The sequence below is a fragment of the Phyllobates terribilis genome, unplaced genomic scaffold, assembly GCF_046119375.1.
Source record: "Phyllobates terribilis strain yellow unplaced genomic scaffold, ASM4611937v1 Scaffold_3__8_contigs__length_932513732, whole genome shotgun sequence".
Classification (NCBI taxonomy): Eukaryota; Metazoa; Chordata; class Amphibia; order Anura; family Dendrobatidae; genus Phyllobates; species Phyllobates terribilis.
In genome coordinates, this window is record NW_027362763.1 from 669,448,874 (window position 1) to 669,466,043 (window position 17,170).

At 43.9% G+C, this 17,170-nt stretch overlaps 1 long non-coding RNA gene across 2 annotated transcripts in view; it reads right to left on the minus strand.

The window, feature by feature from the left end:
• LOC141257324 (uncharacterized) overlaps positions 1-17,170 on the minus strand; it is a 49,615-nt gene that overhangs the window by 12,679 nt on the left and 19,766 nt on the right. The window contains exon 5 of one of the 2 annotated variants that reach the window (XR_012318051.1): positions 11,568-11,660. The exons of the other annotated variant lie outside the window; for it this stretch is intronic. This is a non-coding gene — a long non-coding RNA (uncharacterized lncRNA). Of the gene's footprint in view, positions 1-11,567; positions 11,661-17,170 lie in introns of those variants that run through there. 2 annotated transcript variants of the gene reach the window in all.

Here is a 17,170-nt window from a genome sequence, read left to right on the forward strand (position 1 = left end):
GGAGGAAGCATCAACCTCCAGGAAGAACTGCTTGTTGCAATCCGGACAGTGCAGCACAGGGGCGGAGGAGAAAGCTTGTTTTAGGGAGAAGAAGGCCTCCTCCGCTTCGGAAATCCATACCTTGGGATTTGCTCCCTTACAGGTGAGCGAGAAGATGGGAGAGGTCCGAAAGGATAAATGAGGGATGAAGAGGCGACAATAATTTGCAAAGCCCAGGAATCGCTGAATCGCCTTCAACCCCTCCGGTGGGGGCCATTTTAAGACGGCAGAAACCTTCTCGGGGTCCATCCGAAGACCAGTCTCGGAAATAATATATCCCAGGAACGGAAGGGAAGTCTGCTCGAAGAGACATTTCTCAAGTTTTGAGTAGAGACGATTCTGCCGGAGCCTTAGCAGAACCTGATGCACATTCCTCCAGTGTGTGGGCAGATCTGGAGAGAAGACCAAGATATCGTCCAGGTACACCACTACGCAAGAATACAAGAGATCACGGAAGATGTCATTAACCAGCTCCTGGAAGATGGCTAGGACATTACAGAGATCAAAGGGCATCACGCGGTATTCATAGTGACCGTCCCGGGTGTTGAATGCCGTCTTCCACTCGTCTCCCTGGCGGATCCAGACCAAATTGTACACCCCACGAAGATTGAGCTTGGTGAAGACCCTTGCGCCTTTAAGGCGGTCAAACAGCTCTGAGTTTAGAGGCAGGGGGTACTTATTCTTGATGGTAATCTGGTTAAGACCCCTGTAGTCAATACACGGCCGAAGCGAGCCGTCTTTCTTTTTAACGAAGAAGAATCCTGCTCCAGCCGGGGAAGTAGATTTCTACATGAATCCCCTAGCAAAATTGTCCTCGATGTACTCAGACATGGCTAGGGTCTCAGCCAGCGACAAGGGGTAGATACGCCCGCGGGAAGGAGAAGCACCGGGTACCAGGTCAATAGGGCAATCATACGGCCTATGAGGTGGTAGTGTCTCAGCTTCCTTCTTGTCGAAGATGTCCGCATAGGACCAGTAGGGTGCCAGCAGACCAGGTAGATTAGTCGGAGTAGACGGAGGTTGAGCCGGACGAACCGGAACCAGGCAAGTCTCATGGCAATCCTGCCCCCAACGGAGCACCTCACCAGATCACCAATGCAGGACGGGTTCATGTCTCTGTAGCCAGGGTAGACCTAGCAAAAGGGAGTGAGAGAGTCCAGATAGCACATGAAAGGAGATCCTCTCCGAGTGCAGCATTCCCACCTGAACGGTTACAGGCTCTGTGACGAGCAAGATGGTCTGCAGAAGGAGTCTCCCATCCACGGAAGCGACTGCCAATGGTTCAGCCAGTCGTTTAGTGGGAATTTGATACTGCTCCACAAGGGCCTGAGAAATGATATTCCTAGCTGCTCTGGAATCCAGGTGGGCGGTCTCAAAGAAGCGGATCTCACCACTGCAAATAGAAATGGATAGCGTCAAGGACGGAGAGGATTTACTCTTGCCTAGGATGACCTCTCAGAGCGGTCCTAGACACTGGAGTGTCCCGACTTCACCGGACAGGAACGGATCAGATGCTCCTTACTGTCACAGTAGAAGCAGCTCCCCTTGGCTCGGCGCATCTCTTGGCGAGACTTGACCATCTTGGTCTGGTGAATCTGCATGGGTTCGGGCTAGCGTGCCCAGGGAATTGCTGGTTGGGAGGCAGGTTTCTGGAATATAGGAGCGAGAGAAGGAAATCTTCTCTCCCGGGTTGTCTCCTTAACTCGTTCCAAGAAACGGATGTCAATCCGGGTAGCTAGTGACACCAGGTCTTCCAGGGTGGAAGGAATGTCCAGACGGAGTAGCTCGTCCTCTTTCCGTCCGGAAAGACCCTCCCAGAAGGTGGACAAAAGGGCCTCGTTGTTCCAGGCAAGCTCAGATGCGAGAGTGCGGAAATGTATGGCATACTGGCCCACGGTGAGACTCCCATGGCGGATACGGAGAAGAGAGGAGGCAGTAGAAGTCTTTCGTCCGGGCTCATCGAAGACCTTCCAGAAGGCAGTGAGGAAAGTTGGAAGATCGGACACAACGGGATCTCCTCTCTCCCATAGTGGGTTTAGCCATGCAAATGCTTCCCCGATGAGGTGAGACATGATGAACGCTACCTTGCCCCGGTCGGAGGGAAACTGATGTGCCAGGAGTTCAAAATGCAGCGTGCATTGGTTTAGAAAACCCCGGCATAAGAAGGGGTCAATACCAAAACGTGAGGCGCAGAGAGCCAGGGACCAGGGGCGGATGTCATGGCACAAATAGGCTGAGGCACCCCCGGAGCGGGTGCCGTTCAGCTCGAGACGGACACAGGTGGGATGGACAACGTGTCCAGGCGGGAGTTGACAGACCGCAGGTAAGTCAGGATAGTTTCCTGCTGGGATCTCTGACGAGAAACCTCCTGGTACAGGTTAGAAAGCGAAGGAGTCTGGGGGCCACCGGGTTCCATGGCCCGTGCAAACTGTTACGGATCCAGGTGGTGGAACCTCTGCACTGCGGTGCAAGGAGGGACCAGAGGGGCGTGACTAAGTATCTACTCGGCCAGACCAAGGTCGCATGGCAGCTCAGTCGACTCCGTGAACCAGGGAGGGACCGAGAAGAGGGACCAGGTGCCACTGTGGGACCGACCTTGTATGAGAGCAGGTGACTCCCACGAGATAGAAGGCTGGAACTGACAAGTATAGCGGATGAGCACGGCAGGCAGGCTGACGGGTGGTTCAGGTCGACAGACAGGCTGATTCAGCTGATAGCCAGATGGGTGCTCCGGGTAGGCAAGTTGGCGGGCACAGTAGGTAACAGGAAGGTGCTTCAGGTAAGTAGGCTGGCGGGCACAGCAGGTAACAAGCAGGTGCTTCCAGGTAAGCAGGCGGGCAAAGCTCATAGCGGACTGGACTGTAGGCAGACTGTCAGGCTGAAAAGTAGTCAGACTGGCTGACTGGACTGAAGAATAGAGTGGCGGACAGGACTGACTTGCAGAGGACCTGAGGGCTGAAGCAAAGCAAGTATAACAAAGCAACAACCTTGCACGGGCACCTGCATATTGGAGGAGGTGCCTTTTATAGAGAAAGTCCTCCGGCCATTGGCCGGGGACTTTTTAGGACAGCTCGCGCTGCCCCTTTAAGAGGGAGGGAGCACACGCGCGCCCTAAGCACAGAGCCAGGGAAGCTGCGTGTACCAGCAGCCGCTGCAGGGAGGCCGGAAGACGCCGGAGCAAGACCGCGGCGGTAAGGGGGACAGCGTCTTTGCCTGGCAGGGGGCAGAGACGCTGATGCTACAGATACACGGTGGGAGGGGGTTAACAAGAGGCTTTAAAACAGGGCCCAGACACTTTGCATTACTGACAGCAGGTGAAATGGAGCAGTAAGAGGAGATACTGGCATTCTGCTGCTTAGGCTTGAAGGGGAATAAAGCCTGTAATAACACAGCAGGGCAGGAGGTGGGTAGTGTTAATTAGGAGCTTAGACCCGGCTTCTGCATTCAGTGACACTTTCCCTAAACCGTGTGGGGTCATCTAATATTTTTATCACTAATATTATTATTACTATTATAAAGAGGCTCGAGGGAGCATTATTATTTTTAATTTAATAAAAAAAGAACAGGTAGTCACTATTATTATCATTATTATAAGGAGGCCCATAAGGGGCACTATTATTATAAGGAGGTCCGAGCCACACTATTAAAGGGAAACTGTCAGTAAGATCAACCCTCATAAGCCGTCTACATAAAGATGCAGGTCATAGAAAGTTGAATAGAGTGATGCCTTGATAGCCACGATTTGATGAATGTCTTAATCAGAGAAATCCACTTTTTTCTTAATATGTAAATGAGCTGTTAAGATCTATAGGCCGGACATAGATCTCCCTGAGAATCTGCCTCCAGAGATTATTTTAATGAAAGGAGTAATTTCCAGTGTGAGACATGTAATGACTGACCGTCTACACTCCTGATCTACATGTACCACACTGGTAACTACCTGTTCCATTGAAAGTAAGCTCTGGATGCAGATTCTCAGGGAGATCTATGTCCGGCCCATAGATCTTAACAGCTCATTTACATATAAAGCAAAATGTGGATTTCTATGGAATAATACATCATATGGCAGATATCAAGGTATCGGTTTCTTCAACTTTCTATGACCTAAATGCCCATATAGATGGCTTAGGAGGGTTGATGCTACTGTCAGATTCCCTTTAATATTATAAGGAGAACCAGAGGGGCACTATTATTATTATATGGTGGTTATTATTAATATTATAAAAAGACCTGATTGACCACCCATAAAAATTGGTATTATTGAGAGTACTAAATTTTGATTTTCTCCATTGGTAGGCAGGGTCATATTTGTAATAAAGACTCCCATTTTTGGAAGTGGTTGTGGCAGAGCAACATGGGCCAGCGTGCTTCATATGCCAGGGTTGGATGCAGCCCCACATGCCCTGTTCCCACAGAAAGATATTTCTGTTGGCACTGGAATCTGAATTTCTTATTAATACAAAACGCTATAATTTTTATTGTGTATAACAGATATAAATAATTTATCTTACATAAAAAGACTCTAACTGATCAGAAGAGTAAAGCACCCATAGCTCTTTCCTCCTTGCCTGTATCTGGTACTGATGCTGAGCCTATATTTTTGCCTACTTAAGGGTTGCAGGGCAACTTCCTTATAAGGTAAGATGCCCCTTTAAGATTAGAACACAAGATTCCATTATGACATCACAATTAACCATCACTACATCTACAAGTCTTGACACTCCTGTTGTCACTTTGACATTCCGGTGTCATTGTTGTTGGTGTGATAAGCTATATAGTTAGTCATATACTGACCGCGCTTGGATTACTTGAAATGTCTGGAATTCCTCCAGACAGACTTCAGGTGTTAGCACTACTCCAGGGGATTCTTACCACCTATGATCCTGACTTTGTGCTACCACTACCCGATGGCGTCCTCAGCTTCACTTACCGGCTGGTTATGGAGCTTGTGAGAGATTGCCTGACCAAATACCACCAAGGTTGTATAAGCTCAGAATATCTTGAGCATTTACAGGAGAACATCTGGACATTAGTACAGCAGGTAAGTAGCAGACAATCTGCACAAATTATATATAATAATAATGGAAAATAATAATGGAACACAAGTTTAAGTTTAACCTGTGCCAAATACCCAGATAAGAATAGCCTGGAGTCAAAACAGGGCAATCAGGCTACATGACAAAGGAGAGGGTGGGATCTAAAGGGTTAGTTGAATTAGGGGTGGGAAGGTCCTGGATGCGGGGGGGAGGAGGGAATAGGATTGGTTAACCCTTTATGGACCACAACATTTTTCATTTTTCCGCTCTCATTTTTTCCTCACTTTCTTTCAAGAGCCATAACTTTGTTATTTCTCCATTGGCATAGACATGTGAGCGCTTGTTTTTTTGGGATGAGTTGCAGCTTTCAATGTCTCCATCCTATTTACCATACATTGTATTGAAACAAGGGAAAAAAAAATTCCAATTGAGATGAAATGGTTCTTTGTGTCACTATATTCAGAGACCCATAACATTGTAATTTTTCTGTTGATAGGACTAAGTAAAGCATTTTTTAGCGAAGTGAACTCAGTTTTTTATTGATACCAAACACCTATCTTAACAGATCAGACTTTAACAAACGTGGCAATACCATATATGTTCATGAATTTTATTGATTATTTTCATTTCTTGTTAATTTTCACTTTATAGGCTGAAGAAAAATCCCAAAGTGGAGAATTGGCCTTTTTTAAACAACTGGCCCAGAATGTCCTGCTTGTACTGGAGTATCCGGCCTACTCACTGGAGCGCCTGGTAAGGATCCATCATCTTCTACATCTCATGTCCTTGTTGTCTGATCTTCTCCAGATTACCAGTCATATAGCAGAAGGTCAGATTTATGATGGTAGAGGCCTTCCCCTCTCCGCTCCAGGCAGACACAGGATATTCTATGGCGGCCTGTCTCTGCGGCTCCATCCTCGGTGGTGATAGTCTGTACTCAGCGGTGCGGAGCTTGTATTTCTACCTCTGTCTCACTCCATCATCACAATCTTCCTCCTTGTAAATGCTGCAGTTCTGATAGAAGTTATTAGAGAACAGTTGTAGATACAAGTCCTTTAAATATTAATGTAAATTTGCTTGATAAAGCGGCTGTGAATTGTCCGTCCAATACTGAACTTGTCAAGTAAATCCAGGTTTAATCCTTCCCGCTTTATATATATGGTAATCTGGTGTTTGAGAAACGTTATATTAATTGTATATCTTATATCCATCAGGAAACATCAAAAGGCGACTCCACAGAGGGGCAAAACCTAAATGTTGCTGACCCTGATAACAGTCAGCCAGGGCCAAAATCCGATCTGACAGAAGGTAAAACGATCATCTAATATTTTACATTCAAATATTACGTTATTGAGAACGGCAAAGAATATGTGGATTTATTCTTCATCCTCTGTATAAATAAATAAGCAAATAAATAGGAGAAACCTGCATGGTCTGGGAGGGTGGGGAGTGAGCCCCTGATGCGCGTTTCATCTAGGCTTCTTCCACACCCCCTGGAAGAAGCCTACACAAAACTTCTTCAATACCCCTTGGAAGAAGCCTATGCGAAACACAAGTCGGGGTCTTGCTCCCCACCCTCCCAGAATGTGCAGGTTTCTCTTTTTTATTTGTCTTATTTATTTTGAGGACTACAGATTGTTCCTATATCTTCTACAGTCTAAACAGACACAAACTTGTATGAATACGATTATGAATAGGTTTTGAAGTGATTTTGATCAGTTGTTCTTGGTTTGAAAAAGAGAGCGTTCTCTGTGTCTGACATTCTCTTATTATTTTTTTATCATGAATTGTTCTGATTAATCAATAAAATTTGTTATGTTTTTTTGATATTTGACTTTTTTGCTTCCTTTTCTTTTGGTTATTAAGTGCTGACACAGACATTTAACAAATGACGTTTCTTCATTATTTTAGATATAACTGTGCCGGCAAATACTGATGGTGGAATATGTGAGACACCAGAGATCATCCAGGAATCTGCCAGTGTAAGTATCAGAGGGACGTCTGTATATCATCAGATGACGGGTGTGAATTATACATCCCATATTATATCCCATATGACAATGGGATATCACTGTTCGTCATGTAGATCAGACATATTATGTGTGATAATGGCGTTATTCTTCCTGCCCCCTCTGTGTGATGTCCCTTATCCTTCCCTGCAGTATTGATTTATGTGTATGGGGGATTTCCCTTTATAATATAATGGGGTCTGTGGAGGGTCCGGCTTGTATCACGTTCTCTATAGTGTAATCAGCGGGGACATAATATAGAAGAGAGACGTTCCTGCATCTTGAGCTTTTATTCTCCTGCATTTTCTGTCTTAATGTCATTTCTTATTCCTTTTTAGGCCTTGATCGGATCATTGAACCCAGTGAGAAATCCTTGTAAGAGCGACTATAAACCGATCAAACTGATCAGCAGTGGAGCCTTTGGGTGAGCTTTACTTTGGTATAATATTTATTTCCCAGGGCTCCTTATGATGATGCCTCGGTGTCCTGCCCATGTAATATTCCCATAGAGAAATTAGGAGTCCACATCACTGTCCACATCTATCTGTCAGGTCAGTTAGGATGTGACGTGGATGTGGACCCTCCATTGATAATCATTTATGGAGTATTATTTTATGCATTTCTAGACATGGATTTATAGTGATGGCCTCACATCTAGTATTAACCATTAGTACAGGAGATCATTTCATGAGGTCTATAGATGAACTGTTAATAAGAATTTGTAATAAATCATGGATTTTCTTCCTCTCCAGGGCCGTCCACTTAGTGCGCCATAAAGACACAAACCAGATTTGTGCTATGAAGACAATGGACAAGGAGAACCTGAAAAAGCCAAAGAGACTTGAATTGGCCTTTCTGGAGAGGGACATCTCAGCATTCGCCGATTGTCCCTTTGTGGCCTCCATGTTCTGCTCTTTTCCAACTAAACTTCATCTGTGTATGGTCATGGAGTATGTACCAGGTAGGACACATCCACTGTATCTATATCCAGCCCACGTCTGTTTAATCCTAGCACCTATATATGACCATAATGTGCCCACATGGATGGCTACATGTAGTATACAGTATACGCTCTACATTACACAGTATATCTCTATATAGGCCATCTTGTCCCAATATTTCCACTTATTTCATATTCACCCTCATCATGTCTAATTTACATTGAAACAAACCCTCACTTGTCATATTTGCTTTCTCCTATAGGAGGAGACTGTGCCAGTCTTATAAAGCGCAGGGGTCCTTTACCAGTCCCCCTGGCCCGCATGTACATTGCGGAAACGGTTCTTGCTGTGGAATACCTGCACAGTTATGGTGTGGTGCACAGAGACCTGAAGCCTGGCAAGTAAGTGACCCCAGTAGTATAATAAAGGGGAAAAAAATTATAGTTTTTATACAGTCTATGGGTAATTACTTGGGTCTGACACCATTTCTTTCTTTCACAGCCTCCTGATATCATCAACAGGACATATTAAGGTCACCGATTTTGGGGTTTCAAAACTCGGCCTCATGAGACCAAGCTCAGATATCTACAAAGCTTCAACTGAGGACATCACCAGCGAGTTCCTTGATGAAGAGGTAGGCTTTACTTACAAGATCTTGCACTTTACAGATTTCATCTCTTTCTCCTTCTCTGACAATTTCTCTATAAAACGTTTGCACTGATGTTATTTGACGCAATTATATTTATTGATCATCATCTCATTCTTCTGTTGGTTTCCAGACTTTTGGCACCCCTAGTTACATGGCCCCAGAAACTATCCAAAGGAAAGGCTATGGAAGGCCCGTTGATTGGTGGTCAGTAGGGATCACCCTACATAAATTTCTTTTTGGACGTACCCCATTTAAAGGGGCTTTAAAAAGAGATATTTTACGCAGTGTCCTTGAGGGTAAGTAAAATAATCTGAATGCTTGTGATGTCACTGTTATTTGGTTTCATTGGTTTTCTGGTTTAATTTCTAGTCTTGTTAAGGACATTTTTTATGAAAATAAATGAAAACGTTTCATTTCCTGTAATATTTGCTTTTTATATAACAGATAAATTAATCTGGACATATCATAAATATTCTACTCCACCCGATGCTCAGGACATCATCACTCAGCTGCTCAGAAAAGATCCAGCAGATAGACTTGGGACAGGTAATATTTTAATAGTATTATGACTTATTACACCTCTGTGACCAGACAAATGGTTGTGTCCATGAGGTTCAGTAATCTACCTGCTTATCCATTCCCCATTTTTCATGCTATGACTTTCAGTACATTTCCTTCATGTCTGCTGTTACATCTTCAGTTCAGGTTAACATAAACTGTATGGATATGGAGCAGTTTCTCTAAAAATGACTGTATCACTTTCTTTCTTGTCTTCCTTTTCCAGGAGGAGCAAATGAGATCAAAATGCATCCATTTCTGCATCACTTAGACTTTGACAACCTTCTAAGTCAGAAGCCCCTGTTCGTTCCTGAGCTAAAGTCAGATGAGGACACCCGCTACTTTATCAGTAAGTAAAATGAGACGTCATCTGCAGAAAACTGCTGTGCGTCTTGTCTTTCATTTTATGTGAAAATAAGTTCTCATCATTATTAGTGATAGTAGGGTGACTGTCTGACCGGGTCTTATACTAATTATCTCTGATAACACTTGTACTTTGTAGCTCGTTGTAGCAGACACATGAATTCAGATGAGGCAGACACAAGAGAGGACAATGACTGGCCAGAAATAAAAAACTTTGTATCATCTTATCAAAGGTTTTCTAAAGTAAGTATGTGGCTAATAATATATCTAAAACCTATAATTACAAAAATGCTTAAAAATAAATCAATTTATTTTTCTTCGTGTGTTTTAGCTAAATATCACCAATACCGGGATGATGACCAATGTAGAGCCTATGTCACCTCCACAGTGTTCCCAAGAGAACAGTGAAAAACACTCAGACATGTGAGTAGATTATTATTATTATGAGATTTAGTTCTGATATATGTTCAGAACCAAATACAAGACACGAGTAACACAAATCTAAATCCAGCATCCACCACCCCTCTGTGCATCTGGCTTGTGATAACACTGCAATAACAGTTGATCATTGTGACCAGCCATTCATTTCCAGCTCATTTCAGGCCAATATTACTAGTTGAGGGCCTGGGCAGGGTATCCCCTCTAGGTTGTCCTAATTGGCCTCACAAACAGGTGTTCTTAATTTTTTCTATTGTTTTTACTTTTAATTTACTGGTCTTTCTTCTACCAAACAGGGAGAAAGAGTCTTCCTCTTCCAAAACTAATGGAGACAATCAGTGTTTCACTGCTAAAAACAACGAGTCATCCTCGTCCTCATTGTCAGGTATGTACAGGTTTATAGACCATCCAATTATAGGCTATAATCCAAAATTATAATGTGAATCAGCACATGAAGGCTCCAAAAATTACTTACTTTATTCCCGTTGCTCCCCTGAGTATTCCGTTTTTTGAGTTAAGGGTCTTATTTAGTGCTAATTTTTATCGTCTTTTCCAAGAGGGCAGTGCTCACAGGATCCTCTGGGGCGTGTCTTTAGGTTGCTCTGCAATATAAAATTGTGAGCCATGCCCCCTTGGAAAAGACCATAAAAATTAGCACTAAATATAAATGCCCATATCTCTACAACCATAGGGTGGATTTTAGCAAAACAAATATCAGAATACTCGGGGAAGCAGCAGACATAAGATAATAGTGAATCTCAGACACTTTTGATCTAGTGACGGGTCCTCTTTAAAGTTGCATTGAATTATTATCTAACTGATTATATAATAACACAGTGGCTTGCTGCAAGTAATGTCATGATAATAATGGGACATAGTTCCTTGGAGACACCACATGGCGGCACACAGAAATGCTACAGGTGCATATTAATCAGTTGCATAACTCTATATAGATACAAAGAAAATATTTTAGAAGTTTATAATTAATATTTTTTTCTGACTTTTTGATTAGAATCTCCAGTTCAGAAGAAAAGAAAATATTTTCTAAAACTGAGAAGACAAGAAAAAACAGAGAAAGTAGAAGAGGGGGAAAGTAGGCGAGGTAAGTGTGACAATAATCTCCATGTTGTATGATGTCAGTGAGAAGAAGTCATGTGGAGCAGATGTTATCTGTCAGTGGTGGGATTGTCACATGTATGATGACTGGCAAAGATCCCTGCCCTCTGTGTGATGAGATTCCTCTAACGTTCTCCCACAGTGACACCACAGTAGTACCCTCTAATATGGAGTCCCATTACTTACATTAGTTTTACATCTTTTCTCATAGGTTCCATCTTCCGCCGGATGATATCATCCTGCCGGCGTGGATTATCCAGGGCTGCTCGCGCTGTCAGAGGAAGCTGCATTTTTGCCTGCTGTCACCAGGGCACCTTAGACATCTCGAGGACAGAAAACCCCCACATCTAGCGCCCTGAAGAAACTACAGCATGTCCACCATCAATGCTGTACCTGTATGGAAGGATTTGAACCATCTACCCGTGGCCTCCTGACCAGCAAGAAACACCTGCTAAAGTTGAAGGCTTCTCCAAGAACACGTCTTCATCCTTCCATGCAAGATTTAATTAAACTAAATAAATACAAATTTTAAATTGATTAATGTCTTTTAGAATTTAATTGATTATTACTGATATTTTTGGTATATCAATACTATACATCATCCTACTAATATTATAAATGCGAAAGTTTGTGAGTATGTATGTTTGTTACTCTTTCACGAAAAAACTACTGGACGGATTTGCATGAAACTTTACAGTAATATAGATTATACATCGGAATAACATATAGGCTACAATTTGTAATGATTTTATGTAATTTTGGTCGTAATATAACGATACATGTCAATTAAGTCGGAAAAAAATCTGGCCTCTGAGAGCTATCTTGGCGTACGCTGCCTAAACCGTTGGAGTTACACAAAGATGATGTACCGTAGAATTGTTTGTCTTGAGTAGTTCTAAATAAAAGTCCGCGACAGCATATATCTACCTTTTATGTGGAAGCCACTATGACCAAAAAAATTGTGAACCATAAATTTAATTAAATTAGATACTATTTTACAATGCACATTTTAGTATATTTATCAAACTCTTATATACACACATACACAGGTGATATTTAAATGGCTGATTTACAGCAGTCAGAAGAGATTGATAATACAATAATTTGCCCATAGTGGATCATTGTATAGTGAGGTCACAGTTGCCGCCTGTCCACAGTCAGAATACAGGGGTGATCATATACCGTGGCCAGGTACAAGTGTGGCACAGGGGGTTCACACACGACCGCCAGGGACTGACATTTCCTAGAAACTTTGGCAGCTGTCAGTCATGAGCTCACCCTGATACATTACACTCTGGAAACAGCTGAAGGGAGAAGGATAATTTATGACATTTTCTCAGACTTAAAAAAAAAAAAAAAAAAAAAAAAAAAATAGCCCAGAAAACAGCCCATATGTCAGGAACAGGTTACTAGGGAACTACACGTCCCAGCACGGCCTGCCCGCACCCACAGCCCGGGGGCAGTGTGAGGCTTCCTCCTGCAGGTTGCCCGGGCGCACCGGGCCATCATTGTCCTCACACAGGGGGTCCCCGCCGCCATTGTCCCTCCACATAACACCGTATAATAAAGCATGCGCTCACCTGCGCCAGCTGCGGCAGCCGGGAAAGTTCTGAGCGCCTCACCTGGGCGGAGGGGAAGTGACTCACACACGGGGAGGGGCAGTAACCTGAGCGCGGCTCCATGGAGGATGCACACACTGCAGCCTGACAGCACCGGCAGCAGCGCTACACAAATGGCGTCCTCCCCTCCTGTGTGCAGCACAGCCCTGTGTGTGTGCAGCGCAGCATGTCACCCACAGCACCAGCAGGCTGCTCTCAGCTCCCACAGAGCACTGGGATGGTTGCTATGGGTAACTGCGCCACAGCTGCTCCTCATAGACCAGTCATATACAACTGATATCGTCTGTACAGCGATCATAATATAACTAATTAGATTGTTTTAGTATTTTGTTTGAACTTTACTAAGTACCTATTTTGTAATTAGTACTTATAAAAATGCCGCGAAAGCGTAAGTCTAACATTTTGCAAAGCTCTAATAAAGCCCGAGCTATGAAAATAATTAGACGTGATGAGACGTCTCAACAAGCCGAGCAACGAAGGCTTGAGCAGGCGGTGCGTTGTGCGGCACATAGAGCTGCAGAGACTCCAGAACAATCCCAAGCTCGACGTGAACAGCATGCGGAGTATCTGGCGTCTCAACGGGCTGCTGAAACTCCAGAACAGTCCCAAGCTCGACGTGAACAGCATGCGGAGTATCTGGTGTCTCAACGGGCTGCTGAAACTCCAGAACAGTCCCAAGCCCGACGTGAACAGCATGCGGAGTATCTGGTGTCTCAACGGGCTGCTGAAACTCAAGAACAGTCCCAAGCCCGACGTGAACAGCATGCGGAGTATCTGGCGTCTCAACGGGCTGCTGAAACTCCAGAACAGTCCCAAGCCCGACGTGAACAGCATGCGGAGTATCTGGCGTCTCAACGGGCTGCTGAAACTCCAGAACAGTCCCAAGCTCGACGTGAACAGCATGCGGAGTATCTGGCGTCTCAACGGGCTGCTGAAACTCCAGAACAGTCCCAAGCTCGACGTGAACAGCATGCGGAGTATCTGGCGTCTCAACGGGCTGCTGAAACTCAAGAACAGTCCCAAGCCCGACGTGAACAGCATGCGGAGTATCTGGCGTCTCAACGGGCTGCTGAAACTCCAGAACAGTCCCAAGCTCGACGTGAACAGCATGCGGAGTATCTGGCGTCTCAACGGGCTGCTGAAACTCCAGAACAGTCCCAAGCTCGACGTGAACAGCATGCGGAGTATCTGGCATCTCAACGGGCTGCTGAAACTCCAGAACAGTCCCAAGCTCGACGTGAACAGCATGCGGAGTATCTGGCGTCTCAACGGGCTGCTGAAACTCCAGAACAGTCCCAAGCCCGACGTGAACAGCATGCGGAGTATCTGGCGTCTCAACGGGCTGCTGAAACTCCAGAACAGTCCCAAGCTCGACGTCAGCAGCAAGCGACTTACATGGCGTCCCAAAGAGCCACTGAAACTTATGAAATGGCCGAATCTCGCAGACGCACTGTTGCTGAAAGGGCAGCACAGCGACGTCAAACATTTACAAGAAATACATGGATATTGTTTAATAAAGCTGCATTTGAGTATGACGAGACTCTTGATTATGAAACTCACAAGCTTATAAAAATAGAAGCAATGACCACAGATTGCAAATATTGCGGAGCTCTTAAGTGGAAAGAGGAAGCAGCAGGTATGTGTTGTTTGGGCGGGAAAGTAGCTCTTCCTTATATAGATGAGCCAGTTCAACCTTTAAAAGAGCTTTTCTCTAATGAAACTGATGAATCTCGCCTTTTTCTAAATAATATAAGAAAATACAACATGTGCTTTCATATGACGTCTTTTGGAGCAGATCAAATTGTCTCAATGCCAGGGTTTTGCCCGACCTTTACAATACAAGGACAAGTATACCACCGTATCGGTTCTTTAATTCCTACGTCCATTTCGCAACCACAATTTTTACAAGTTTATTTCATAGGTGACGAAGAAGAACAAATCAACAGGCGTACTGAGTGCGTGCAAAGCGTAGATAGAAACATAGTTAAAAAATTACAACGAGTACTTCACGACCACAACATTTTGGTGCATGAATTTAAAACGGCTAGAGACAGAATGATCAATGACGATCATTTCAAAGTAGTGATTCACCCAGACCGTGTACCACGTGGTCAACATGAGAGACGATTCAATGCCCCTACTACAAATGAAATAGCTGCTGTAATAGTTAGTAGCGAACAAACTATGTCTCGGGACATCGTTGTGCAGCCGCACGATGGCATGCTCACTAGGGTTCCCGATACACATAGATTCTATGACGCTCTCGAGTACCCAATAATTTTTTGGAAAGGACAAGAGGGGTACAGCATTGATATTCCTCAGATAAATCCAATTACCAAACAAGCAATGCCAAGCAAAAAGGTGTCCTGCAAAGATTTTTATGCCTTTCACTTGATGGTCCGTCGCAGCGATTTTAATTTGATGCTTAAGTGTAGGCTCCTACTTCATCAGTTTCTGGTCGACATGTATGTAAAGATGGAAAGTGAGCGCTTAAGGTTCATTTCTTTAAATCAAAAAAAACTGCGCGCAGAAAATTATATTCACTTGCAAGATGCAATAAGAAATGATGCGGATTTGGATCCAAATAACTTAGGTCAGATGGTGATTCTCCCGTCATCATTTGTAAATAGCCCGAGATACCTACACGAATACACACAAGATGCGTTCACATACGTACGTAATTATGGGAGGCCTGATTTATTTATTACAATGACTTGCAACCCCGCTTGGCCAGAAATCACCAAAGAGCTTATGGCTGGTCAAAATTCAACGGACAGACATGACTTAACAGCTCGAGTATTTAGAATAAAAGTACAGAAGTTGGTAGCTTTACTTACAAAAGGTAACATATTTGGTGATATGCAATGCTTCTACTACTCGATCGAGTGGCAAAAGCGAGGATTGCCTCATGTGCACTTACTGCTGTGGTTAAAGGAAAAATTGCATCCGAACCAAATTGACGAAATCATATGTGCTGAGATACCAAACCCAGAAACCGATCAAAAGCTCTATGATACAGTGACAAAGAATATGATTCACGGGCCATGTGGTACATTAAATTCTTCATCGCCATGCATGAAGGAAGGAAAATGTACCAAAAAATATCCGAGGAAGCTTTTAAAAGATACTCAAACCAATGACAAAGGTTATCCTTTGTACAGGCGCAGAGCACCAGAGAATGGTGGACGCACGACGATTATAAAAACCCGTAGAGGAACACAGGAAATATTGGTGGACAATAGCTGGGTGGTCCCATATTCTCCACTCTTATCAAAAAATTTTAATTCTCATTTAAATGTCGAGTTCTGTAATACGGTACAGGCGATAAAATATATTTATAAATATATTAATAAGGGTAGCGACCAGGCTATTTTTAACATCCGCCAGCAAGGGAATGTTAACATTGACCCAAGAGATGAGGTGCAGACCTTTAGAACCGGCCGATATGTTAGTAGTAACGAAGCAGCGTGGCGGATCTTAGGTCTGCCTCTGCACGAGAGACACCCAACCGTCACTCATCTCGCGATTCATTTACCCAATGGCGAGAGGGTTTACTTTACGGAAAATAATTTTAGAGAGAGATTAGAAGCACCACCTAAAACTACACTAACTGCATTTTTCCTGTTGTGCCAAAGTGATACGTTTGCAAAAACATTACTTTACATTGACGTGCCTCGCTACTATACTTGGAATGTGGCACGGAAGCAATGGAAACGTCGTTTACAAGGAACACCTGTCGATGGCTGGCCAGGTGTGAAGGCAGGAGACGCTCTAGGTCGCATTTACACGGTGCACGTTAGCAATTTTGAATGTTATTGCTTGCGTATGCTGCTGAATGTAATAAGGGGTCCAACCAACTTCTCGGATTTAAAAACATTTGAAGGTCAAGAACTTGCAACTTTTCGGCAGGTGTGTGAGAAGATGGGGTTGTTGGAAGATGATAACCACTGGGATACCACCTTAGAAGAGGCCGTGCTATGTCGCTACCCGGCGCAAATAAGAGAGCTGTTTGCCATATTGATATGCACTTGCGGTTTATCCAATTCTCTACAACTCTGGCACAAGTATAAAACTGCGTTATCAGAGGATATCATGCACAGATTTGAAAAAATGGATCACGTTAACGATGATCTCTGTTTCAATGAGGCGCTGGGGCTTATCGAGGACAAAATATTAATAATTTCTGGAAAGAAATTGTCCGATTTTGGTCTACCCTCACCGCGGCGTAGATGAGAGCTGTCGAACGAGTTGATAAAAGAGCTAAGCTATGATACCAACCAGTTAGACGCTCACGTTTGCGGAACTGAGCCACGTTTGCTACCTGATCATAGAGAGATTTATCACAAAATAGTAGGACAAGTTGAGAATGGTGAAGGCGGACTTTTTTTCCTTGATGCCCCGG